Source organism: Eptesicus fuscus, chromosome 1, assembly GCF_027574615.1.
Source record: "Eptesicus fuscus isolate TK198812 chromosome 1, DD_ASM_mEF_20220401, whole genome shotgun sequence".
In the NCBI taxonomy this organism is placed as follows: Eukaryota; Metazoa; Chordata; class Mammalia; order Chiroptera; family Vespertilionidae; genus Eptesicus; species Eptesicus fuscus.
The window spans coordinates 104,225,451-104,252,492 of record NC_072473.1 but is presented as its reverse complement, the minus strand read 5'-3'; positions in this window follow the sequence as shown (position 1 = coordinate 104,252,492).

Sequence of the window (27,042 nt, the reverse complement as noted above, 5' to 3'; positions counted from 1 at the left end):
CTGAGGAACAAAAATTGATCCAGAGACAGAGAAGCATCAAAGAGACTGTCAAACCTCAGAGGGAAGGCAAGGGAGGGTGAGGTTGAGGGTAAATGATCAACCAAAGGATTTGTATGCATGCATATAAGCATAACCAATGGATACAGACACTGAGGAGGGGGATGAGGGCTTGTGCTGGGGGGTGGGAGTGGCCGGGGAGATGTCCATGGTGGAAAAGGAGACATATGTAATACTTTAATCAATAAAGAATAAAAAAAAAAAAAAGAGAAGAGAAGAGAAGAGAAGAGAAGAGAAGAGAAGAGAAGAGAAGAGAAGAGAAGAGAAGAGAAGAGCAGAAAAGAGAAGAGAAGAAAAGAGAAGAGAAGAGCAGAAAAGAGAAGAGAAGAGAAGAGAAGAGAAGAGAAGAGAAGAGAAGAGAAGAGAAGAGAAGAGAAGGCAACTTAAAAATAGTAGGAAAGTTCTGTGGTATTTTTACCTGCCCTTGCCTGAGTGTGGCAATGGTCTTGGTCTCTAAGCGGTGGCAACCTATGTTCCCAAGGCTGGAACCATGATCACTGGTTCTGAAGAAAGCAGAGCAGACCTTACTTTAAAACTGTGGTATATGACTATTGTAACCTATTTTAGTAACCTGAAAGACTGACACAAGGAGTTACCTGTTTTGCCAAACTTGAATTATTCATCTAAAAAAGTGGTAGACTTTGTTCAAAAACACTCAAATGTGGTAGACTTAGCTCCCAGTATCTTAGGGACTAACAACCCTCAGATACTGGGAGTACTGGGAGCAAAAAGTTGTAGTCAAAACATACAATAAACCACCTAATGCATGGGATCAAATCCTGATAAGGTTTCTTTGTGAAACTAGGATATTCAAAAGCCACCTTACATCTGTGATCATTTAGAAAGTCATGTGTGTGTCTACAATAAGACTTATGCTAACAAAAGACACAAGAATACTCTAAAACAGGGGTGGAGAACATCCAGTTAGCGGGCCATATAAGGCCCACAAAATCTTTTGGTCTGCCAAGGCATTAGGGGTGAGTTAATTAAATGTTTGCCCAAATATAGCAGGGTAATTTTTAAGTTGACAATTTTTTATGGCTCATTAATATCCAAATGGACCTTTCCAGAAAAAAGGGTTCCCATCCCTGCAAGCTTTCATCTTGGACTGGTACCTAGGTTCAGACTAATCACTGAAGGATTGCTCTGGCACAGACCTCATCTGCAAAGACTAAGAGAGGTATCATTTGTTTGTCTGTCTTTTAGCTCCTGGAGGTCAAGGAAAACCCTTTCAAAACATTAGCTGAGTGCAAGCTAAAGAACATATATTTCAGTGACCATACATGACAAGGAATACAATCTTTGCAAAAACAGTTTGGGCTAGTCACTAAACAATACTATATAAGTCTTCAACAATAAAAAAAACAAACAGCAAAACCTGGGAAGAGGGAAAATTTCAGTGATGCTAATAGTTTAGGTGAGCCTTGAGCAATGGAAAGACTTACCTTCAATAATGGAATGGAGAATAAGAAGAGGAAATATTTACCATGGAGGAAAACAGGAAGGTCACATTAGAAAAAATACCAATACCTAATCACAGACTTAGGACAAATCCGTCTCCAAGATATAAGGCCTTGGTTATCCTTTGGGGAAGAAGGACAAGAAAAAAATTATACCACTCAATATTTCCTAATGAGGTTGCAGAAAAATAAGAATTACTTTCTTGAACTAGAAAATTATCATTTCTATTAAGTCGGCAAGGATTTAAACTAGTTCAAGAACTCCTGTTGAAGTGGATTAATAGAAATGTTAGAATTTGAGATGTACTTACTTCTTATTGGAAATAAGAAGCTTGTCTAATTCCCTAATTTACAGGTAGAGAAAACAAGGCCAAGGGATATAATTTGATTCTACTACCAACATATGGAGGATCAAGAATTTGAGCTAGGTCTAAAGGAATAAGGATTGCATTCTAGTTCTTTTATCATTATTATTATACCCTAGTATCTTCATTGGCAACAAGGGAAACAAATTATATGATACAGAAAATACTTCATCATTTTCCACTGTAAGATACCTTCCCACACCAAAGAAAACAAATACAGATATCATTGGTTGATTATTTTTTTGTAGATGGGATTCCCTTGAAATATAGTACTTTTGATTAAGTAAATAATGTCCAATTTTATGAAGTGCTTTAGAATTGACAAAGCATTCTATCTAATAAAAGAGTAATTCAAATTAACCATCACTCCGCTACACCCACAAACCACACCCACCAGCCAATCAGGAGCGAGTATGCAAATTAACCCAACCAAGATGGCTGCAGCCACAGAGCAAGCAGGAGGCTTGGGTTTCCACGGTAATGGAGGAACCCAAGCTTTCTGCACACCCTGGCCTCCATTCAAAGCTATAAAGTTTCAATTATAGAAGATAAATAACTCCCAACAAAATTCGCGGCAGCCACGGAGCTGGAGAGAGCAGGAAGCTTGAGATGCCCACGGTGATGGAGGAAGCCAAGCTTTCCGCACACCCTGGCCAGCCTAGGCCTCCACTCAAGGCTACAAAGTTTCAATTATAGAAGATAAATAAATCCCAATAAAAATGGCTGCGGCCAAGGAGCAAGCAGGAGGCTTGGCTCCGCTCAAGGCTACAAAGTTTTAATTATAGAAGATAAATAAATCCCAGATACCAGGGCCTCTGCTTGGGTTGCCATGGGGCGTGGTTGGCCTGCAAACCACCACAGGCCCCTCACCCAGGCCACCCCACACCCCAAGGGAACGCCCACCCTGATCCAGGACACCCTTCAGGGCAAACCAGCTGGCCCCCACCCGTGCACCAGGCCTCTATCCTATCTAATAAAAGAGTAATATGCAACTTGACCTTCACTCCAACACACAAGATGGCTGCCCCCATGTGGTCAAAGATGGCTGCCCCCATGTGGACACAAGATGGCCACCACAAGATGGCCAGCAGGTGAGGGCAGTTGTGAGGGACCAGGACTGCAAGGGAGGGCAGTTGGGGGTGATTAAGCCTGCAGGGGAAGTCAGTTAGAGGTGACCAGGCTGGCAGAGGAGGGAAGTTGGGGGCAACCAGGCCTACAGGGAAGGGCAATTGGGGGGGACCCAGGCCTGCAGGGGAGAGCAATTGGGGGGGGGACCAGGCCTGCAGGGGAAGGCAGTTAGGGGCGAACAGGCCTGCAGGGGAATACAGTTAGGGGCAAACAGGCTGGCAGGGGAGCAGTTAGGCATCAATCAGGCTGGCAGGGGAGTGGTTAGGGGATGATCAGGCTGGCAGGCAGAAGTGGTTAGGGGCAATCAGGAAGGCAGGCAGGCGAGCAGTTGGGAGCCAGCAGTCCTGGATTGTGAGAGGGATGTCTGACTGCCTGTTTAGGCACAATACTACTGGGATCAGGCCTAAACGGGCAGTCGGACATCCCTTAAGGGGTCCCAGATTGGAGAGGGTGCAGGCTTGGCTGAGGGACACACACCCCTGTACACGAATTTCATGCACTGGGCCTCTAGTTCTTATATATTCAATTTAAACACACAATAACCTTATGTGGTGGGTATTATTATCTTCAATATTGCAAATTGTGAAAGAAAACCAAAAGCCATGTAAATAAATTTGCAAGTGGCCCAAATCACACTAATAAAAAGTTTCTAAAATTCAAACCTAAATTTCTTGAATTCAAATCAACACTAGGAATTATTTTGGACTGCATCTTCCAACCAAACAAATCTTGCATATTTTGCTACCTTAAGCAGGCCTCAAATCTGTCCCATTTTCTCCATGCCTACTGCCACTGGCCTACCTAATCCTGGCTCTTATTGAGTCTCCCCTGTATTGTTGCAATAATATCTTAAACTTTCTATGTCTCCTCTTTCATTAGCCCTCATACAACAGACAAGATGTAATCTAAATGCAAACATAAACACTCACTTAAGATATAGCAAACGGAAGAACTAGTCAAATATTGGTAGTATTTTAACCCAAATACATTAAAGCATTTTTATAGGGAGTTCAACCTTATAGTGTCATGTAGTGTTTCTCTGTGTATATACCTTCATTACTTTTACAACTTTATGGGAAGACAGGACTCACATTCTCAAAACACCAATACCCCAAAAAGAAAAGGGAGGATATAATAGAGTGCTAAATTGCATATGACAAAGAGCAAAAATATACAATAAAAGGATTACAGGATTTATTGTCTTGACTTGAAAAGCTGCTTTAAGAATTGTTTTCTCAGCTTTTGGTCAAAAAGTGCACATTCTCCCACAGCCATGTCAAAATCACAACCAAACTACAGAACAACTATCATTCAGAACCACCTGAAATCTAGCATAACAGAAGTCCTACAACTAAGGATATAAAGAAGCCTCATCAAAACTTACAGGAGGTGTAGAGACACAGAACAGGCTGGCTCCACACCCACATGTTGCTGATAAAAATTGGGAGGGACTTCTTGGCTGTGGAGGTACCCTATGAGAAGTGAGGGGTCCCAGCCTCACACCAGGCCCCCCAGCACAAAGTCCCAGTGCCAGAAAGAGAAGTCCTCATAATTTTTGGCTATGAAAACCAGGGGAGGTTTGAGACTGAAGGAGACAGAGAGCTTCTGGAGTCCCAGGCAGTTCCTCTTAAAGGAACTTTAAGGACTTACAAGGACTCATTCCCTCTAAGATGCAGCACTGGGAAAGCAGCTCAAAAGGCACCGGGACATATGGGGAGGAACTGAACTATCTGGCATCAGCACAAGAGCTGAAGGGGTAGCTTTCTCCCAGACTGGCATATGCTACTATTCATTTTCTGAGCCCTCAACTGACAGAGCCAGCAGCTGTTTCCAGTGGCTTTTCCATACAAATGGCCTGTCTTGACTCATGCTTCAGACTTTCCTAAAATAATTCAAACAAGCAGCATCTGGCCTCAGCATGCCCCATACCTCTCAAAAAGTGGCCCCAGATCTGGCACTAGCAGCAGCCGGCCTTTGTTTGCAGCTTAGCCTCTCCTGGGCACCTCCAAGCCCAGCACAAATCAGGAGCTTCACAGACAAAAAAGGACTAAGGGAGAGTTTATCACCACCAAACCAGCAATGCAAGAAATGCTAAAGGATCTGCTGTAAAAAAAAAAAAAAAAAAGGAAGCAAAGAAGGAACACAGGGGTATAAAAAAAAATGACGACAAATAAGTACCTGTCAATAATAACTTTAAATGTAAATGGGTTGAATGCTCCAATCAAAAGACACAGGGTAAGGGATTGGATAAGAAAACAAAACCCATATATCTGCTGTCTACAGGAAACCCACCTCAGAAAAAAAGACACATACAGACTGAGAATGAAAGGATGGAAAAAGGTTTTCCAGGAGAATGGAAATGAAAAAAAAAGCTGGGGTAGCAATACTTATATCCGACAAATTAGATCTCAAAGTGAAGGACATAACAAGAGATAATGAAGGCCACTTCATAATACTAAAGGGTGCAATCCAACATTTTTAAAATGTCCATACACCCCTAAGCAATCTACAGATTCAATGCACTCCCCATCAAAATACCAACAGCATATTTCACAGACCTAGAAAGAACTCTCCAAAAACTAATCTGGAATAAAAATGACCCCGAATAGCCACAGCAATCCTGAGAAAGAAGAATAAAGTAGGAGGGATCTCAATACCAGACCTCAAGATGTATTACAAAGCCACTATTCTCAAAACAGCCTGGTACTGGCACAAGAACAGACATATAGATCAATGGAATAGAATAGAGAATCCAGATATCGACCCAAACCACTATGCTCAATTAATATTTGACAAAGGAGGCATGAACATACAATGGAGTCAAGACAGTCTTTTCAATAAATGGTGTTGGGAAAATTGGACAGGTACATGCAAAAAAATGAAGCTAGATCACCAACTTATACCATTCACAAAAATAAACTCAAAATGGATACAGGACTTAAACATAAGATGGGAAACCATAAAAATACTAGAGGAATCCACAGGCAACAAAATCTCAGACATATGCCAAAAGAACTTCTTCACTGATACTACCCCTAGGGCAATGGAAGCTAAAGAGAAAATTAACAAATGGGACTACATCAAAATAAAAAGCTTTTTTACAGCAAAAGAAACTATCAACAAAACAACAAGAAAGCCCACTCTATGGGAGAACATATTTGCAAATGCTATCACTGATAAAGGTTTAATCTCCAACATCTACAGGCAGCTTATGCAACTTAATAAAAGGAAGATAAATGATCCAATAAAAAAATGGGCAACGGACCTAAATAGAATCTTTTCAAAAGAAGACAGAAGGAAGGCCAAGAGACACATGAAAACATGCTCAAAGTCACTTATTATCCGAGAGATGCAAATCAAAACAACAATGCGGTACCATCTCACACCTGTCAGAATGGCTATCATCAACAAATCAACAAACGACAAGTGTTGGCGAGGATGCAGAGAAAAAGGAACCCTCGTGCACTGCTGGTGGGAATGCAGACTGGTGCAGCCACTGTGGAGAACAGTATGGAGTTTCCTCAAAAAACTGAAAATGGAACTCCCATTTGACCCAGTAATCCCACTCCTGGGAATATATCCGAAGAAACTAGAAACACCAATCAGAAAGGATATATGCACCCCTATGTTCATAGCAGCACAATTTACAATAGCTAAGATTTGGAAACAACCTAGGTGCCCATCAGCAGATGACTGGATCAGAAAGCTGTGGTACATCTACACAATGGAATAGTATGCTGCCATAAAAAAGAAGGAATTCTCATCATTTGCAGCAACCTGGATGGAATTGGAGAACATTATGCTAAGTGAAATAAGCCAGTCAATGAAAGAAAAATATCACATGATCTCACTCATTTATGGATAATAAAGAACATTATAAACTGATGAACAAAAATATAGATACAGAGACAGTAAAGCATCAAACAGACTGTCAAATTACAGGGGGAAGGTTAGGGAGAGGTGGGGGAGATAAGAGATCAACCAAAGGACTTGTATGCATGCATATAAGCATAACCAATAGACACAAAACTCTGGGGGTTGAGGGCATGTATGGGTGTGTTGGGGGGGGGGGGGACAATGGTAAGATATGTACACATATAATACCTAAATAAAAAAAGTGAAAAAAAAGAAGTAAAGAATACACTAACTAAAATGAAGAATAATTTACAGGGAATCAGCAGTAGAGTAGATGAAGCCCAGAATCAAATCAGTGATTTGAAATATAAGGAAGTAAAATACTTCCAAATCAGAACAGCAAAAAGATAAAATAATCCAAAAAAAAAATGAGGATAGTGTAAGGGACCTCTGGGACAACTTCAAGTGTAAAAACATTCACATCATAGGGTTTCTGGGGAAAAAAAAAGAACAAGATTGAATATCTGTTTGAAAAAATGATGGAAAACTTACCTAATCTGGTGAAAGGAATAGACATAAATGGATCACAGAGTCCCAAACATGATGAACCCAAAGAGGCCCACACCAAGACGCATCCTTATTAAAATGCCAAGGGTGAAGAAAAAGAGAGAATCTTTAAAGCAGCAAGAGGAAAGCAACTAGTTACCTACAAAGGAGCACCCATACAATTGTCAGCTGATTTCTCAATAGAAATTTTGCAGGCCAGAAAGGAGTGGCAAGAAATATTAAAAGTGATGAAAAGCAAGGAACTACAACCAAGATTACTCTACCCAGCAAAGTTATAATTTAGAAACAAAGGACAGATAAAGACTTTCCAGACAATCAAAAGCTAAGAGTTTATCATCACCAAACATGTATTATATGAAATGTTAAAGGGTCTTCTATAAGAAAAAAAAAGCAAAAAATTAAATAAGAAATATGAACAATAAAATAGCAATAAATACATATCTACCAACAAGTGAATCTAAAAAAAATAGCCCTAGCTGGTTTGGCTCAGTGGATAGAGTGTCAGCCTGTGGACTGAAGGGTCCCAGGTTCAATTCCAGTCAAGGGCACATGCCTGGGTTGCGGGCTTGATCCCCAGTAGGGGGCATGCAGGAGGCAGCCGATCAATGATTCTCTCTCATCATTAATTCTATCTCTCTCCCTTTCCCTTCCTCTCTGAAATCAATAAAAATATATTTTTAAAAAAATAAAAAAAAAACAAAAAAATAAATGAACAGGTAGAACAGAAACAGACTCATACATGCAGAGAATAATTTGACAGTTGTCAGATAGGAGAAGTTGGATGGATGTGTAAAACACGTAAAGAGAGTAAGAAGTGCAAATTGGGCCCTGGCTAGGTGTCTCAGTTGGTTAGAGTGTAATCCCATGCACCATAATGTTGCGGGTTTGAGTCCTGGTCAGGGCATATAGCTCAGTTGTGTGTCTAATCCACAGTCAGAGTGTGTATGAGAGGCAACCAATCAATATTTTTTTCTCCCATTGGCATTTCTATCTCTCTCTCCCCTTTCCTCTCTCTCAAAAGTCAATAAAACATATTGAGTGAAGATTAAAAGAAAAGAAGTACAAATTTGTAGTTACAGAATAGACATAGAGATATAAAGTACAGTATAGGGAATATAGTCAATAATATTTTAATAACTATGTATGGTGTCAGATGGATACAAGATTTACCAGGATGATCACTTAGTAAGTTATATAATATTTAATCACTAGGCTGCATACCTGAAACTAATATAATATTATATGTCAACTGGAATAAAAATTAAAAATGATTTAAAATATATTTAAAGGGATTTTTTGTTCAAATTAAATTAGTATAACTCAAAACTGTCCATATTGCTTTGTTTTTCTTTTCATCCTTAAAACACATGCTGGGAATATATCCAAATAACCCCAAAACACTAATTCAAAAGAATATATGCATCTTTATGTTCATTGCAGTGTTATTTACAATAGCCAAGATTTGGAACCAGCCAAGTGTCTAACAGTAGATGAGTGGGTAAAAGCTGTGGTACATTTATACAATGGAATGCTACCCAGCCATAAAATAGAAGGAAATCTTATCCCTTGTGACAGTATGGATGGACCTGGATGGAGAGTATTATGCTAAGTGAAGTAAACCAGTCAGAGGAAGACAATTACCATATAATTTCACTTATATGTGAAATCTAATGAACAAAATAAACTAACAAACAAATAGAAACAGACACAGAGAAACAGATAACAGATGGACAGCTGTCAGACGGGAGAGGGGTGGAGGGCTGGGTGAAAATGGTGAATAAATTAAGCAAAAAAAAAAAAAAAAACACGTCATAGACATAGACAACAGTATGGTAATCACCAGAGGGAAATGGGGGAGGAGGGAAGTAGAAGAAGGTATGGGGGAATAAATGATGATGGAAGGAGACTTGATTTGAGGTGGTGAACACACAATACAATATACAGCTGATGTGTTATGGAATTGTACATCTGAAGCCTATATAATTTTATTAACCAATGTCACCCCCAAAAATTCAAAATAGAAATAAAATTACATTTAAGAAAACCACATGGATCCCAGCCAGTGTGGCTCAGCAGTTGAGGGTCAACCCATGAACCAGGAGGTTATTATTTTATTCCAGGAATGGGGCAGGCAAGAGGCTACCATCAATGATTCTCTCTCATCATTGATGTTTCTTTTTTTTTTTTAATGAATCTTTATTGTTCAGATTACAATTGTTTCTCCTTTTTCCCCACATATCTCCCCACCACCCAGTTCCTACCCCCCTCTTCCCTTACCTCCCCCCCCCCGCTGTCCTTATCCATAGGTGTATGATTTTTGTCCAGTCTCTTCCCATACTCCCCACACAGACACCCCTTTCCCCCTGAGAATTATCAATCCACTCCCATTCTATGCCTGATTCTATTAAGTTCACCAGTTTATTCTGTTCCTCAGATTTTTAATTCACTTGACTTTTAGATTCACTTGTTGATAGATATGTATTTGTTGTTCATAATTTTTATCTTTCTTCTTCTTTTTCCTCTTTTTAAAGAATACCTTTCAGCATTTCATATAATGCTGGTTTGGTGGTGATGAACTCCTTTAGCTTTTTCTTATCTGTGAAGCTCTTTATCTGCCCTTCAATTCTGAATGATAACTTTGCTGGGTAGAGTAGTCTTGGTTGTAGGTTCCTGCTATTCATCACTTTGAATATTTCTTGCCACTCCCGTCTGGCCTGCATAGTTTCTGTTGAGAAATTAGCTGATAATCGTATGGGAGCTCCCTTGTAGGTAACTAACTGTTTTTCTCTTGCTGCTTGTAAGATTCTCTCTTTGTCTTTTGCTCTTGGCATTTTAATTATGATGTGTCTTGGTGTGGTCCTCTTTGGATTCCTTTTGTTTGGGGTTCTGTGCGCTTCCTGGACTTGTAAGTCTATTTCTTTCATCAGGTGTGGGAAGTTTTCGTTCATTATTTCTTCAAATAGGTTTTCAGCATCTTGCTCTCTCTCTTCTTCTGGTACCCCCATAATTCTGATGTTGGTACGCTTGAAGTTGTCCCAGAGGCTTCTTACACTATCTTCAACTTTCTGAATTCTCTTCTCTTCATGCTTCTCTGGAGGAGTGTCCTTGGCCTCTTTGTATTCCAAATCTTTGAGTTGATTCTTGCAATCCTCTAGTCTGCTTTTGGGTCTCTGTATAATATTTTTTATCTCAGTCAGTGTATGTTTAATTTCTAGTTGGTCCTCATGGAATTTATCGGCCTTTTCCATGAAATTCTTGAAAAACCTTATAACCGTGGTTTTGAACTCTATGTCCAGTCGCTTGTTCTCCTCCATTTCTTTGGTTTGTGATCTGTTTCCTTGCCTTCTCATATTCTCTGCTTCCCTAAGTTGGTAGGGTAGTTTTGTGTACTAGGTGTCCTATTGGTTCAACGGGTCAGCCTCCCAGTTACTTGAGGTGGACACTCTTGGTGTACCCTTGTGTACTGTGTGTCCCCCAGCAGGAGCTACAGCAAGGGCTAGTTTTCTCCTCCTTTGCTTGGGTGGTTTTGGAGCAGTCTGACTGGAGCTGCAGTTGGTTAAGCTGCTCCAGAACAGGCCATTTATATGCAAAAGCCGCTGTGTGGAGCCGGGGCGGGTTTGTAGAATGTGCGGGGCGGGGCCTCAGGGCTGGGTGGGGTCTCAGGACGTCACTAGGCTGGGGCGTGGCCAACGGCAATGGCTGCCGTCAGCCGTCTCAGCCTTTCCACGTTTCCAAGTCCCTGCGCCCCACGCTCCAGCGCAGTAAACAATGATTGCTGGGCGCACCACTGCAAAAAAGTTACTCTCACTTTCCGACCCGATGGCCGAGAGTCCAGCTTCTCCCCATAGGTGCCTGGGTCCCCCGAGTGTCCCCAGAAACTGGATTTCAGAGTGATCGGGAGCTTGTCTCCTGCGGGTTGAAGAAAAGCCTCGCACCCAGCCGCCCTCCGCCGGCCCGATTCGCGTGCCTCCGTACCTCAGCTTTTCAGCGATTGTGCTTCTTTCTCTTCTTAGTTGTAAATCTTCCACTCAGCCAGCTTTCCCGTGGTTCTGGGTGGTAGACGTTATTGTCTTTTAGTTGTATTTTTGAAATTGTTGTGTGAGGCAGCAGATTAGTTGTTTAACTATGCCGCCATCTTGGTTCCTCTATCATTGATGTTTCTATATCTCTCCCTTCTTGTCCCTTCCTCTCTGAAATTGATAAAAATAATTAAAATTAAAATAAGTAAATAAACACATGAACACACTCAAATACAAATATTGCTGTACAAATTCACTAGGATCACAAGTTCATTAATGAGGATGATACATCTGATGAAAACCATGATTATTTTCCACTAATACTTTCACAATGAGTGGTACCATCACTATTCTCAGCTCAGCCCAAATGGCTTTTCAAGCTGCTGAAGGAAGGATTCCTCATCGAAGTGAAATGTCAGGCTTATAATAACCACTGCCTAGAGATAGGAACTAATAATCTATTACACCAAACCCTGAGAATTAATTACTTTATTGAATCAATGAGTCAAAGTTTCATCAAGCATCCTCTCTAAAGCACTAAAGTACAATCACATTTTCTTTGGATATCCATTTATCTTAGTGTTTTTCCCTCCTTTTTAATTCTCCTATATATCTGTCCATTTTCTATTTTGGTGAAAGATGCTTGGTAAGCCAGGGGAGTCACTGATAGAATAAGACCACTAAATAAAATTTGTATTGAATAGGAGAATTATACAGTGATGGTGGGGAAGAAAGAAAATACCTAAGAATTTTATTAATTCTAAGTACAAATTATTGAGAGAGAAAAAATGGCGGCTGAATAGGCAGATCTGTTGCCCACCCTGTCCCAGGGACAAACTGGAAATTCAACTAAAGTGGAGAACATTCACCTGGAATTACCAACTGAGGTCCATCTGAGGAGGAGACTTTATCAAAGAAGGACAGAAAACACCTGGAGACCGGTAGGAAGGGCTAGATCGAGAGTTGAGCTGACCCAGCTCCCAGGGGTGGCAGGCCTGTAGGCCGAGAGTGATAAGAAAGTGCTGGGCTACCGGAGGGTCTGTTCCCTTAGAAGTTAGAGGCCAGGAACCCAGAACAGGCTCCACATGCTGGAGCACAAGAGCCCAGAACTGAGGCCCAAGTAACATCCATCTGAGAAAAGAGGTAGGGTGGAGCCTGGGTAACCAGGAGATGTGTGCTGAACCAGCCCTGGTCCCATGCTGCTAACAAACCTACTTTAGAGGGCAGATTGCCCACCCCCCTCAGCTTGCAGTCTAGGTCTGTGGAGACAGATACAAATGGTAGATGAGTGGATCACTTGGAACTCCAAGCAGGTTGATGAAAGTCAAAGACAGTTCCTGACAGTGGTTAGCACCTAAGTACCTAACAGGAAGCCCAAAATTGGCAGACAGAATGGAAGAATGAAATCCAAAGCGAATCCCCATGGCTCAGCTGAAACAAACAATGCCATTTGATTTTTATTTTATTTTATTTTTTTCTCCTTTTTTTCTTTTCTCTTTATTTTCCCTTTTAAAATATATTTTTATCTATATGTTTCCTTGATTTGTTATTATTCTAGTTTCTGTTGTTTCATCCATATAGCTAATTTTTCTCTTCCATTTTCCTACTCAATTTTTCTCGTTTTTTCCTTTTTTTTCATTTTTTTTATTAAGGTATTGTATGTGTACATATCTTACCATTGCCCCCCCCCACTCCATATATTCCCTCACCCCCCAGAGTTTTGCGTCCATTGGTTATGCTTATATGCATGCATACAAGTCCTTTGGTTGATCTCTTATCTCCCCCACCTCTCCCTAACCTTCCCCCGGTAATTTGACAGTCTGTTTGATGCTTTACTGCCTCTGTATCTATCTTTTTGCTCAACAGTTTATAATGTTCTTTATTATCCATAAATGAGTGAGATCATGTGGTATTTTTCTTTCATTGACTGGCTTATTTCACTCAGCATAATGTTCTCCAATTCCATCCAGGTTGCTGCAAATGGTAAGAATTCCTTCTTTTTATGGCAGCATAATATTCCATTGTGTAGATGTACCACAGTTTTCTGATCCAGTCATCTGCTGATGGGCACCTAGGCTGTTTCCAGATCTTAGCTATTGTAAATTGTGCTGCTATGAACATAGGGGTGCATAAATCCTTTCTTATTGGTGTTCCCAGTTTCTTAGGATATATTCGTAGGAGTGGGATTACTGAGTCAAATGGGAGTTCCATTTTCAGTTTTTTGAGGAAACTCCATACTGTTCTCCACAGTGGCTGCACCAGTCTGCATTCCCACCAGCAGTGCACGAGGGTTCCTTTTTCTCTGCATCCTCACCAACACTTGTCGTTTGTTGATTTGTTGATGATAGCCATTCTGACAGGTGTGAGATGGTACCACATTGTCTTTTTGATTTGCATCTCTTGGATATTTAGTGACGTTGAGCATGTTCTCATGTGTCTCTTGGCCTTCCTTCTGTCTTCTTTTGAAAAAATTCTATTTAAGTCCATTGCCCATTTTTTTATTGGATCATTTATCTTCCTTTTATTAAGTTGTGTAAGCTGCCTGTAGATGTTGGAGGTTAAACCTTTATCAGTGATAGCATTTGCAAATATGTTCTCCCATACAGTGGGCTTTCTTGTTGTTTTGTTGATAGTTTCTTTTGCTGTAAAAAAGCTTTTTATTTTGATTTAGTCCCATTTGTTTATTTTCTCTTTAGCTTCCATTTCCCTAGGGGCAGTATCGGTGAAGAAGTTCTTTTGGCATATTCTGAGATTTTGCTGCCTGTGAATTCCTCTAGTATTTTTATGGTTTCCTGTCTTATGTTTAAGTCTTATATCCATTTTGAGTTTATTTTTGTGTATGCTGTAAGTTGGTGATCTAGCTTCATTTTTTTGCATGTACCTGTCCAATTTTCCCAACACCATTCATTAAAGAGACTCTCTTGATTCCATTGTATGTTCATGCCTCCTTTGTCAAATATTAATTGAGCATAGTGGTTTTGGTCAATATATGGATTCTCTATTCTATTCCATTGATCTATATGTCTGTTCTTGTGCCAGTACCAGGCTGTTTTGAGAATAGTGGCTTTGTAATACAGCTTAAAATCTGGTATTGAGATCCCTCCTACTTCATTCTTCTTTCTGAGGATTTCTGTGGCTATTCGGGGTCTTTTTTTATTCCAGATGAATTTTTGGAGAGTTCTTTCAAGTTCTGTGAAATATGCCATTGGTATTTTAATGGGAAGTACATTGAATCTATAGATTGCTTTGGGTAGTATGGACATTTTAATGATGTTGATTCTATCAATCCATGAACATGGTATGCTCCTCCATATGTTTACGTCTTCCTCTATCTCTTTTTTCACTGTCCTGTAGTTTTCCGCGTATAGGTCTTTTACTCCTTAGTTAAGTTTATTCCTAGGTATCTTAATTTTTTTTAGTGTGATGGTAAGTGGGATTGCCTTTTTAGTCTCTCTTTCTGTAAGTTCACTATTGGTGTATAGAAAGGCCATAGATTTCTTGGCATTAATTTTGTATCCTGCTACATTGCCGAATTCATTTATTAAGTCTATTAATTTTTCGATGGAGTCTTTGGGGTGTTTTATGTACGATATCATGTCGTCTGCAAATAAAGACAACTTTGCTTGTTCTTTTCCAATTAGGATGCCTTTTATTTCTTCTCCTTGTCTAATTACAATGGCTAATACTTCCAGTACTATGTCAAACAGGAGTGGTGCGAGTGGGCATCCCTGTCTTGTTCCTGTTCTTAGGGGAAATGGTTTTAGTTTTTCTCCATTGAGTATGATGTTTGCTGTGGGTTTATCATATATCGCTTTTATTATGTTGAAGTATGAGCCTTCTATTCCCACCTTGTTGAGAGTTTTTATTAAAAAATGGTGTTGGATTTTGTCAAATGCTTTTTCTGCATCAATTGATATGACTGTGATTTTTATCTCTCAATTTGTTTATGTGATGTATCAAGTTTATTGATTTGCGGATATTGTACCATCCTTGCATTCCTGGGATAAATCCTACTACGTCATGGTGTATGATCTTTCTGATGTACTGCTGGAGCCGATTTGCTATAATTTTGTTGAGGATTTTGGCATCTATGTTCATGAGGGATATTGGTCTGTAATTCTCTTTCATTGTGTTGTCTTTATCTGGTTTTGGTATTAGGGTGATGCTGGCTTCATAGAAGGAGCTTGGAAGTGTTCCTTCCTCTTGAATTTTTTGGAATAGTCTGAGGAGGATAGGTTTTATTTCTTCTTGAATGTTTGGTAAAACTCTCCTATGAAGCTGTCAGGCCCTGGGCTTTTGTTTGCCAGAAGCTTTTTGATGACTGACTCAATTTTGTCCATAGTTACTGGCCTATTGAGCTGTTTAGATTCTCCCTGATTGATTTTTGGAAGGTCATATTTTTCTAGGAATATGTCCATTTCCTCCAGGTTGTCCAGTTTGTTGGAATAGAGTTGTTCATAGTATTTTGTAACAATCATTTGTATCTCAGCGGGGTCTGTTGTTATTTCACCTCTTTCATTTCTGATTTTGTTTATTTGGGTCCTCTCTCTTTGCTTCTTGGTGAGCCTGGCTAGAGGTTCATCAATCTTGTTTATCCTTTCAAAGAACCAGCTCTTGGTTTTATTGATCTTTTGTATTGTTCCTTTGGTTTCTATGTCGTTTATCTCCGCTCTGATCTTTGTTATTTCCTTCCTTCTTGTTACATTGGGCTTTTCTTGCTGCTGTTTTTCTAACTCTTTGAGTTGTAGGGTTAGGTAATTTATTACCATTGTTTCTTGTTTTTTTGCAATAGGCTTGTAAAGCTATGAACTTCCCTCTCAAGACTGCTTTTTCTGTGTCCCATAGATTTTGGATTGTTGTGTTTTCATTGTCATTTGTTGCCATGATGTTTTTTATTTCTTCCTTGATCTCTCTGGTGACCCAGTCCTTGTTTAATAGCATGCTGTTTAGACTCCATGTGTTTGATTTCTTTGCATTGTATTTATTGTAGTTGATTTCCAGTTTTATGCCACTGTGATCTGAGAAGATGCTTGATATAATTTCTATCTTCTTGAATTTTAAGAGACTTTGCCTGTGACCCAGCATATGGTCTATCTTTGAAAATGACCCATTTGCACTTGAAAAGAATGTATATTCTGTGGCTTTGGGGGGAAATGTTCTGAAGATGTCAATTAATTCCATCTGGTCTAGTGAGTCATTTAGGATTGATGTTTCTTTGCTGATTTTTTGTTTAGAGGATTTGTCCAATGGTGATGGTGGGTATTACAGTCCCCTGCTATGATTGTATTGCTATTAATCTCTCCCTTGATATCCTCCAGGAGTTTTTTTTATATATTTAGGTGCTCCTATATTGGGTGTGTATATGTTTACCAGAATTATTTCTTCATGTTGGATTTCTCCCTTTAGTATTATGAAGTGGCCTTTCTTATCTCTTGTTACGGCATTTACTTTGAGGTCTATTTTTTCAGATATAAGTATTGCTACCCCAGCTTTTTTTTCATTTCCATTTGCCTGAAAGATATTTTTCCATCCCTTCACTTTCAATCTGTGTGAGTCTCTTGTTCTGAGGTGGGTCTCTTGTAGACAGCATATATATGGGTCATGTTTTTTTATCCATTCAACCACTCGATGTCTTTTGATTGGAGCATTTAGTCCATTTACATTTAAAGTTATTACTGAAATGTATTTGTTTGTAGTCATATCTATTTTTGTGTCTGTGTTCCTTTTTACCTGTTTATGTCTTTTTACAGTATTCCCTTTAGCATTTATTGCATTACTGATTTGGTGGTGATAAACTCCCTGAGCCTTTTTTTGTTTTCGAAGCACCTGTTTTCCCCTTCAATTTTGATTGAAAGCCTTGCTGGATATAGTATTCTTAGATTCAGTCCTTTGCTTTGCAACACTTTGTATACCTCCTTCCATTCTCTTCTAGCTTGTTGTGTTTCTGTTGAGTAATCATTTGACAATCTGATGGGTGTTCCTTTGTAGGTAACTCTCTGTCTCTCTCTTGCCACCTTTAAGATTCTCTCTTTATCATTTATATTTGCCATTGAAGTTATGACATGTCTTGGTGTGGGTCTTTTGCGGTTGATCCTGCTTGGGACTCTCTGTACTTGTGTAACTTTTTTCTTTCCTATATCCTGGAAGTTTTCTGTCATTATTTCTTCAAATAGATTTTCTAATCCCTGCTGCTCTTCTTGTCCTTCTGGCAGCCCTATTATACACATGTTACTTCGTTTCATGTTGTCCCAGAGCTCCCTTAGGCTTTCCTCCTGCTTTTTAATTTTTTTTCTCCAATTGCTGTTCAGATTGAGTTTGTTTCTGTACCTGATCTTCTAACTCACTGATTCGGTCCTCTGCTTCTTGTAGTCTACTGTTAAAACTTTCCATGGTGTTTTTGATTGCAGCTATATCACTTTTCATTTCTTCCTGATTCTTGCATAAGTTGTTGAATTTCTCATCCATCCGATGTATAAATTCCACGACCATTACTCTGTACTCTTTTTTGGTTATCTTGCAAGCTTCAGTTTCACTAATTTCCTTTCTTGGCTACTCCTCATTTTCTTTCCTCTGTGAATTGTTTCGTCTCCCCATTCTGACTATCACCAGAAAGCTCAAGCTTCCGTTTGCGTGGACCTGGGCCATGTGCTGTGGGGACTTCGCTCTACCAGAGTTTCACTGAAGTGCTCTGACACTAGGACGTGTGGCTGCCATTGGTTGGTGGGAACCAGACTTGCCCAGGGTCAGTGTCCCCAGTGTTCCATGTGGTCTCGTGTGCACACTTAGAATCAGGGGCCCTGTCTGCACCACACTGTTGGTATATGCTGAAATTGAGATCCTTAGCATGTGCCAGGAGTCAGAGTTTCCCTGTTTCTGCACCAAGAATCGAGTGTCAGAGTCTCTGTTGCCTTGTGCGGTTTCTCGTTGAGAATCAGGGTCCCTGTGTGTGCCTGCACCAACAATTGGAGTCACTGGGTCTTAGTGTGAATGCGCTGTGAGTCAGGGATCCCAGGCAGCTGTGTCCGGTGTGCCAAATTCCCTGAAGTGGAGCTGCATCCTGTGTGTGCTCTCTCTACTGAGCCAAACCGGCTAGGCCTTTGCACACTCTCAAATTCCTAAAGGGGAGCTGCCTCCGTGCACTCTCTCAGATTCCCCAAAGGGGGGCGGAGTCCGTCCTGCACGCCAAATTCCCCAAAGGGGAACCCCTCTAACACTCCCTGAAGGGGAGCTGTGTCCTGCAAGCCAAATTCCCCCAGTTTCCCCGAAGGGGAGCCCTCTGTGCGTGCTGTCAGATTTCCCCAAAGGGGAGTAGCGTCTGTCCCGCAGGCCAAATTCCCTAAAGGGGAGTGTGTCCATGCACAGACACTCTGCAACTTGGGCGAGGGGCGGGTCTATCAGTTACTATGGTGCTATCCGCGAGCCTGCGGGGAGGGGGATAGGCTCTTTGACTCACGGAAATCTGCTGCCGGGAATCTGGATTCCTGTTGTCTGTTGGTCTGAAGCTGTGATAGCAGTTCTCTTTGCCCAGTGGCTGCAGGGTCCTGGTTTGTGTCTGAAGCCAGGATCTGAGTCTCAAGCAGTTCTGTTTCTCAAGATGGTGTGGTCTCCGCGTCCGCACCAGCCACCGAGAAGTGTCCACTTTGTGCACGGGGCTCCGCTGTCTAGGACTGCCCGGTTAGGCAGCCCCTTGGAAGACCTTCAGAATCTAACTGACCCTAGCTCATACACACACACACACACACACACACACACACACCACAGACGTCTACACTCTCCTCTATGGGTTCCTCACTCACACTCTCTCTCTCCCTACCTTCCTGCCCATCGCCATCTTTTCCGAAGGTTCCTTTTTTTCATTACTCACTTTTTTCCTCTTTTCTTTCTCTCTTTCATTTTTCTCCTTTCTCTTTTTTTTTTTTTCTTTTTCTTATTTTAGGTTTATCTGCTTTCTCCTCCATTTTCCTTTTCAATTTTTTTTGGTCTTTTTATTTTGTTTCTCCCTCCTTTATTCTAAACCATTTTCCTTCCCCTATTCCTCTAATTCTTATTTTCTTATTTCAGCCCAGCATCTACATATTCTGTGCCCCCATTTCTTGTTGTTTTTTTAGTTTGTGCTTTTGTTTGTTTTGTTTTCATCTTGTATTTTTTTCTCCCTTTTTCTATCATTCTTGCTCTCTTTTCTCTTTCCTAATTATCTCTTCTCTTGTGGTTGCTTTTGTACTTTTTTTTTCTGTTTCATGTTTGGTTGTGTTTTATTTTGTGCTGCTCAGTCAGCACCTCTATAATAGCTTGGATGACTTGGTTGGGGGTGAGCCACATAGTCAGACAGCCTGAGAGGAGACTCCATCCATGAATGGAACAATAATATTCAAGACCATACTACAACAGGAGAACCCAAAATAATCAGTTTGGGGCTTTCCTAGAGCACCCAGCTCAGGAGATCTAAGAGAATGTACCACTGGGTCCCAAAAAACACCTAGTACATGAGACCATCCCACAAAATCTAGGCGGCATGGCAGTGTGATCTAATGTATAGAAACAAAAACAAAGGGACAATAAAAAGGGGGAGACAAAGAAACAACTCCCAGAAGGAATTCCCAGAAAGTGAACTAAATGCAATGGCGGTAAACAATTTGTCACATAAAGATTTCAGAGTAATGGTAAAAACAATTCATTGAGAACTAGAAGAAACTTAATGAGAATTACACCAACATGAAAAGAGGGCTTGAAACAATAAATAAGAATCAATTGGAAATGAGGAATTACATAGCTGAAATAACACCCTGGAAGGATTCAAAGGTAGACTAGAAGAAGCTGAGGATTGAATCAGTGAATCAGAAAACAAGTGTAGGAAAAAAAACCCACCCACTTAGAGCAACAAATGGTAAAATATATATATTAAAAAGCAGGAGGAGTGTCTAACAGTTTTGGGAAAACATGAAATGTAACAATATTCTCATTATAGGAGTACCAGAAGGAGCAGAATCTGAGAAAGGAATAGAGAACCTGTTTGAAAAAAAAAATAATGGCAGAAAATCTCCCTAACCTGGTGAAGGAAAAAGTCATTCAAGTTCAGGAAACACATAGAGTATCAATCAAGATGAACCCCAAAAGACCCACACCTAAGCACATATTAATTATAATGGCAAGAATTAAAAACAAAGAAAGAATCTTAAAGACTGCAAGAGAGAGAAAGAACATCACCTACAAGGGAATGCCCATTAGACTGTCAGCTGACTTCTCAATAGAAACATTTCAGGCCAGAAGGGAATGGAATGAAGTATATAAAGTAATGAAAACCAAGGGACTGAACCCAAGACTACTCTATCCAGCAATGCTATCATTCAAAATAAAAGGTGAAATAAAGAGCTTTGCAGAAAAAAAAAATCTAAAAGAGTTTATTACCACCAAACCAGCACTGTAAGAAATGCCAAAGGGACTGTTGTAAGAAAAAGAAATAGAGAGAAAGAGAAGAAAACAAGCATAAATAATAATAATGGCAATGAATAAGTACCTATAAATAATAACTTTAAATGTAAATGGCTTAAATGCTCAAATCAAAAGACATAGAGTAGCTGAATGCATAAGAAAACATGACCCGTATATATGTTGCCTACAAGAGACCTACCTCAGAACAGAAGATTCACACAGGCACATGGAAATGAAATAAAAGCTATGGTAGCAATACTCAGATCTGACAAAATAGACTTCAAAGGGAAGACCATAGGAAGAGATAATGAAGGCCAGTTCATAATACTAAAAGGATTGCTACAACAAGAGAATAGAACTCTGGAAAGCATATATGTACCCAACACAGAAGCATTAAAATATATGAACAAACAAACAAACAAACAAACAAAACTTCTGGAGAATTTTAAGGGAGAGATCAACATTAATACAATCATAGTAGGGGACTTTAACATTCCATTGAAATCACTGGATAGATCTTGTAGACAAAAAAAAATCGACAAGAAAACAGTGAATTAAGAATAGTCTAAATGACACACTACATCAGTTGGAATTAATTGATATTTTCAGAACATTTCACCCCAAAGCTACAGAATATACATTGTTCTCAAGTGCACGTGTGACATTTTCAAATATAGACCACATTTTCAAAGATAGGACACAAACTAAGTTTCTACAAGTTCAGTTCAAGATGATTGAAATCATATAAAGCATCTTCTCAGATCACAAGGGCATGAAATTAGAAATCAACTACAATAAAAACACTCAAACACATAGAGGCTAAATAGTATGCTATTAAACAATGAATGGGTTATAAAAGAGATCAAAGAAGAAATAAAAAACATCCTGGAAATGAATGGCAATGAACACACAACTACCCCAAATCTATGGGACACAGTGAAAGCAATCCTGAGAGGGAAGCTCATACCATCACAGGCCTACCTCAAAAAAGCAAGAAAAACTTTTAATAAGTTATCTAACCCTACAACTTAAAGAATTAGAATGGAACAACAAGAAAAGCCCAAAGTAGGTAGAAGAAAGGAAATAATAAATATCAGAGTGGCAACCAGAGAGACTAAACAAGCAATACAAAAGATCAATGAAAACAAGAGCTGGTTCTTTGAAAAGATAAACAAGATTGATGAACCTTTAGCCAGACTCATCAATAAACCAAGAGAGAGGACCCAAATAAAATCAGAAACAAAAAAGATGAAGTAACAACTGACACCATAGAAATACAAAGGATTTTAAGAAAATACTATAAACAACTATATTCCAACAAGCTGGACAACCTGGACAAAATGGACACCTTCCTAGAAAAATACAATCTTCCAAAACTCAACCAGGAAGAATTGGAAGACCTGAATAGGCTGATAAATACTGATCAAATTGAAGCAATTAAAAAAAAATACAGCAAACAAAAGCCCTGATCTGGATGGCTTCACAGGAGAGTTTTACCAAATATTCAAAAAGGACTAATGCCTATCCTCCTCAAATTATTACAAAAAAAAATCCAAGAGGAAGGAACACTTCCAAGCTCTTTTTATGAGGCCAGTATTAGCCTAATTACAAAACTAGATAAAGACATTACAAAGAAAGAGAATTACAGGCCAATATCCGTGATGAACTTAGATGCTAAAACCCTCAATAAAATATTGGTAAATCAGATCCAGCAATATATTAAAATGATCATACACCATGACCAAGTGGCATTTATTTGGGAGATGCAAGGCTGGTACAATATCTGCAAATTAATAAATATGATACATCACACAAACAAATTCAAAAACAAAAATCACATGATCATATCAATTGATGCAGAAAGGGCATTTGACATAATCCAATACCTTTTTTTGATAAAAACTCTCAGCAATGTGGAAATAGAGGGAACATACTTCACAATAATAAAGGCCATATATGTCAAGCATACAGCCAACATCATACTCAATGGGCAAAAACTAAAACCATTTCCCCTAAGAACAGGAATAAGACAGGTATGTCTGCTTTCACTTTTATTCCACATAGTACTGGAAGTCCTAGCCACAGAGATCAGACAAGAAGAAATAAAAGTCATACAAATTGGAAAGGAGGAAGTAAAACTGTCATTATTTGCAGATGACATGATATTGTACATCAAACATGTCAAACTCAAAGGCTAACACAGGCCAAATAAACAAGGTTTAAGTTTATGTGGGCCACAAAAAAACAAAAGCTTCAATTTTCATAAAAACATAGGTTTATTTCAATAGAGACATGCTGAATACAAAGGGCTGAAATAAATGAGTAATTGTTAACATAAAATAATACATTTTAATAAAAATTAATATTTTTTTCTTGAACATTAACTTACCAGACACTGAATAACTGCACAAATTAATAAGTGTAATGCAAATAAACCTATTTGTCTTTTCTCCAAAAGCTAAATATTTCCTGTTGTGCACACCAAACAAGTCAGTACAAGACTAATGTCGTGGCCATTGGCTGCTAAAATATTTCCTGCTGTATTAGTGGAGAGAAATAGTGCACCTGCGCATAAGGGAAATTAATGCAACATGATTATAGTAATCAGTCTTTAGTTGTAGTTTGTTATTAGTAATTATATAACAGGATATTGTAAAAATTAAGTTATGACATTTTTATTAAAACGTTTCTTACATACCGTTATATTGGCTGGGCTGCAAAAATATTTGTTGTGGATTGCATGTGGCCTGTGGGCCGTGAGTTTGACATGCCAGTTGTACATAGAAAACCCTAAAGACTCCATCAAAAAACTACTAGATTTAATATAAGTTTCTGGCAATGTAGCAGGATACAAAATTAACACCCAGAAATCAATGGCATTTTTATACATCAATAATGAATTTGTAAAGTATATGATTGTTTAACCACTATGCTGTACACCTGAAACTAATACAAAATAATATTGAATATGAATTGTATTGGAAAAATAAAAAATATACCACCTCTATGTTAGAGTCAGTGTCTACTGAAAAAATCTTAGAACAAAAGCAAATATATTATTTTTCTGCAATTTAAGTAAAAACATACATTTCTAATACAGGGCTGTATTGGTATGGTAACCTACACAGTATGCACTGAACTACAGACACTTATCTAAATAATGCTTTCATGGTTTTTTTTGTTATTTTTTTGTGCTTTTTTTGTTTGTTTGTTTGTGGGGTTTTTTTTGTCATTTAATTTAATTTAATTTATTTTAAATTTCTTTATTGATTAAGGTATCACATATTTGTCCTCATCCACCCATTCCCATCCCACACCCCTTACCACACATGCCCCAACCCCCTGTTGTCCTTAACCACTGGTTAGGCTCATATGCTTGCACACAAGTCCTTTGGTAAATAATGCTTTTGAATATCACAGCTAATATAGTTAAAACAAATGGTTTTGTTCTTTTGAAACTGTGCTCTAAGCATCTGTTAGTCATTTGTACATTGCTCGCTCTGATTGTTATCCATCCCTAATGGATGTATGTTTCAACACTCACAAAGCCTCTAGTGATGAGGAGACTCTGAGTGTGATGTTCAGCAGTTGGTACCATTCCTAGTTGGAAAGGTTCCAAATAATCACTAAATGGTAGGAAAATATCTCAGTGTATTACAAAAAAAATATTTGACATGTAATTAGATTGTACATATTTAGTAAATTAAAATGGGAGCATAGGGAAATTGCATTTCAAAAAATATATCAAGAAGCTAGTATTTTACTCTAATTTGTAGTTTGACTATGGGTTTTCATTTGACAGTGACTAACATATTATTTCACTCAGTGAGCTCCACTAGTAAATATAGAAAACATAAAAAATAACATGAACCAACTTATATAAATTTGAAATTTCCTACAAATCTTCTCTTAATCAAAAACCTAACAATATTTTATAATTTGAAACCACATAAGAAGTTACATGACACCCAGATAAAATCATGTCTATAGTATGTGATGAAACCTAAGAGAATCATAAATTTTGGTTATAGTTACATTTATGTTTAGGTAAGAACAAGTCCTTGTCCAGTCACAAGTCTTTTGATCCACTAGAAAACTGACCCTATCTCCTTTTGAATCAACTCATTTGAACAATTATTTATTAGGTCTTCATTATTTACAAGGCCCTTAATAAGTGTTGTTCACATGTTTATATCCAGACATGGTTTTGGAAGGTCTAACAATGGAGAAAGACACCCAGAAAAATATTAATGAAGGAATTAACATAGTGCTTACTATATGCCAGGCACTATCCTATATAATAAAAGGGTAATATGAAAATTAACTGAATGGTGGAACGACCGGTCGCTATGATGCGCACTGACCACCAGGGGGCAGATGCTCAATGCTGGATCGGCCCCTTGGTGGTCAGTGCGCTCCCACAGGGGGAGTGCCGCTCAGCCACAAGCCAGGCTCATGGCCAGCGAGCGCAGTGGCCCTGGCAGGAGCCTCTCCTGCCTCCGCAGAAGCACTAAGGAGCGGACCTAAGCTGTCAGTTAGACATCCCCCGAGAACTCCCAGACTGCGAAAGGGTGCAGGCCAGGCTGAGACAACCTGCCCCTCTCCCCCCCCAGTGCACAAATGTCGTGCACCGGGCCTCTAGTGTTAAATATTTTATGTAATTATGTCATTCAATTCTCACCACACCCTATGACAAGACTATTACCATTATTCCCATTTTACAGATGATGGCAGAAAGGCTTAAAATGGTTAATTAACTCGTGCATGGAGTTATTATACATACATATCTTTCTAAGCTCTGCATATGGAGAAGGCCTAGAAGCAGTGGCATCCTAGTAGCAATGAATACTACTTATGCTTAGATATTGGTTTCTAAAAACCATTTTCCAGTGAAAAAAAAAAACAGAGTTACTTAGAAAAGTGGTCCATTCTAGGAGTGAGACAGAAAAAAATGCAAAATTATTCTGACATTGTGTACTGCCAAAAATTAAGAAAGTGTTCAAGGAAGCAGGCACATCCAAAATGCAGAGATATCAACCTAGAAGAGTTCCCGATGGATAAAGCAGAAACAATTTAAACAACAAAATGATTAATTATTGTACTGGATTGAAGCCTATAGGAAAAAATTATATATCCATTTGGAGTTGATACTGAGATAAATAAATCCTATCTAATAAAAGAGTAATATCCAAATTGACCGTACCTCTGCTACACCCACAAGCCACGCCCACCAGCAAATCAGGAACGAGTATGCAAATTAACCCAACCAAGATGGCTGTGGCCACAGAGCGAGCAGGAGGCTTGGGTTTCCCTGGTAATGGAGGAAGCCAAGCTTTCCGCACACCCTGGCCAGCCTAGGCCTCCACTCAAGGCTACAAAGTTTCAATTATAGAAGATAAATAAATCCCAGATACCAGGGCCTCTGCTTGGGTTGCCAGGGGGCGTGGCCGGCCTGCAAACCACCACATGCCCCTCACCCAGGCTGTTCCATGTCCCAAGGGAACCCCCACCCTGATCCGGGACACCCTTCAGGGCAAACCAGCTGAACCCCATCTGTGTACCAGGCCTCTATCCTATCTAATAAAAGAGTAATATGCAACTTGACCATCACTCCAACACACAAGATGGCTGCCCCTATGTGATCAAAAGATCCTGCCCCCATGTGAACATAAGATGGCCACCACAAGATGGCCAGCAGGGGAGGGCAGTTGTGAGGGACCAGGCCTGCAAGGGAGGGCAGTTGTGGGCAATCAGGCCAGCAGGGGAGGGCAGTTGGGAGGGACCAGGCCTTCAAGGGAGGGCAGTTGTGGGCAATAAAGCCTGCAGGGGAGGGCAGTTAGGGGTGACCAGGCCGGCAGAGGAGGGAAGTTGGGGGCGACTAGGCCTGCAGGAAAGGGCAGTTGGAGGAGACCGAGGCCTGCAGGGGAGAGCAGTTGGAGGGGTGGGGACCAGGCCTGCAGGGGAGGGCAGTTGGGGGGGACCAGGCCTGCAGGGGAGGGCAGTTAGGGGCAATCAGGCTGGCAGACAGGCAAGCAGTTGGGAGGCAGCAGTCCTGGATTGTGAGAGAGATGTCCGACTGCCCGTTTAGGCCCAATCCTACCGGACATCCCTCGAGGGGTCCCAGATTGGAGAGGGTGCAGGCTGGGCTGAGGGATACACACC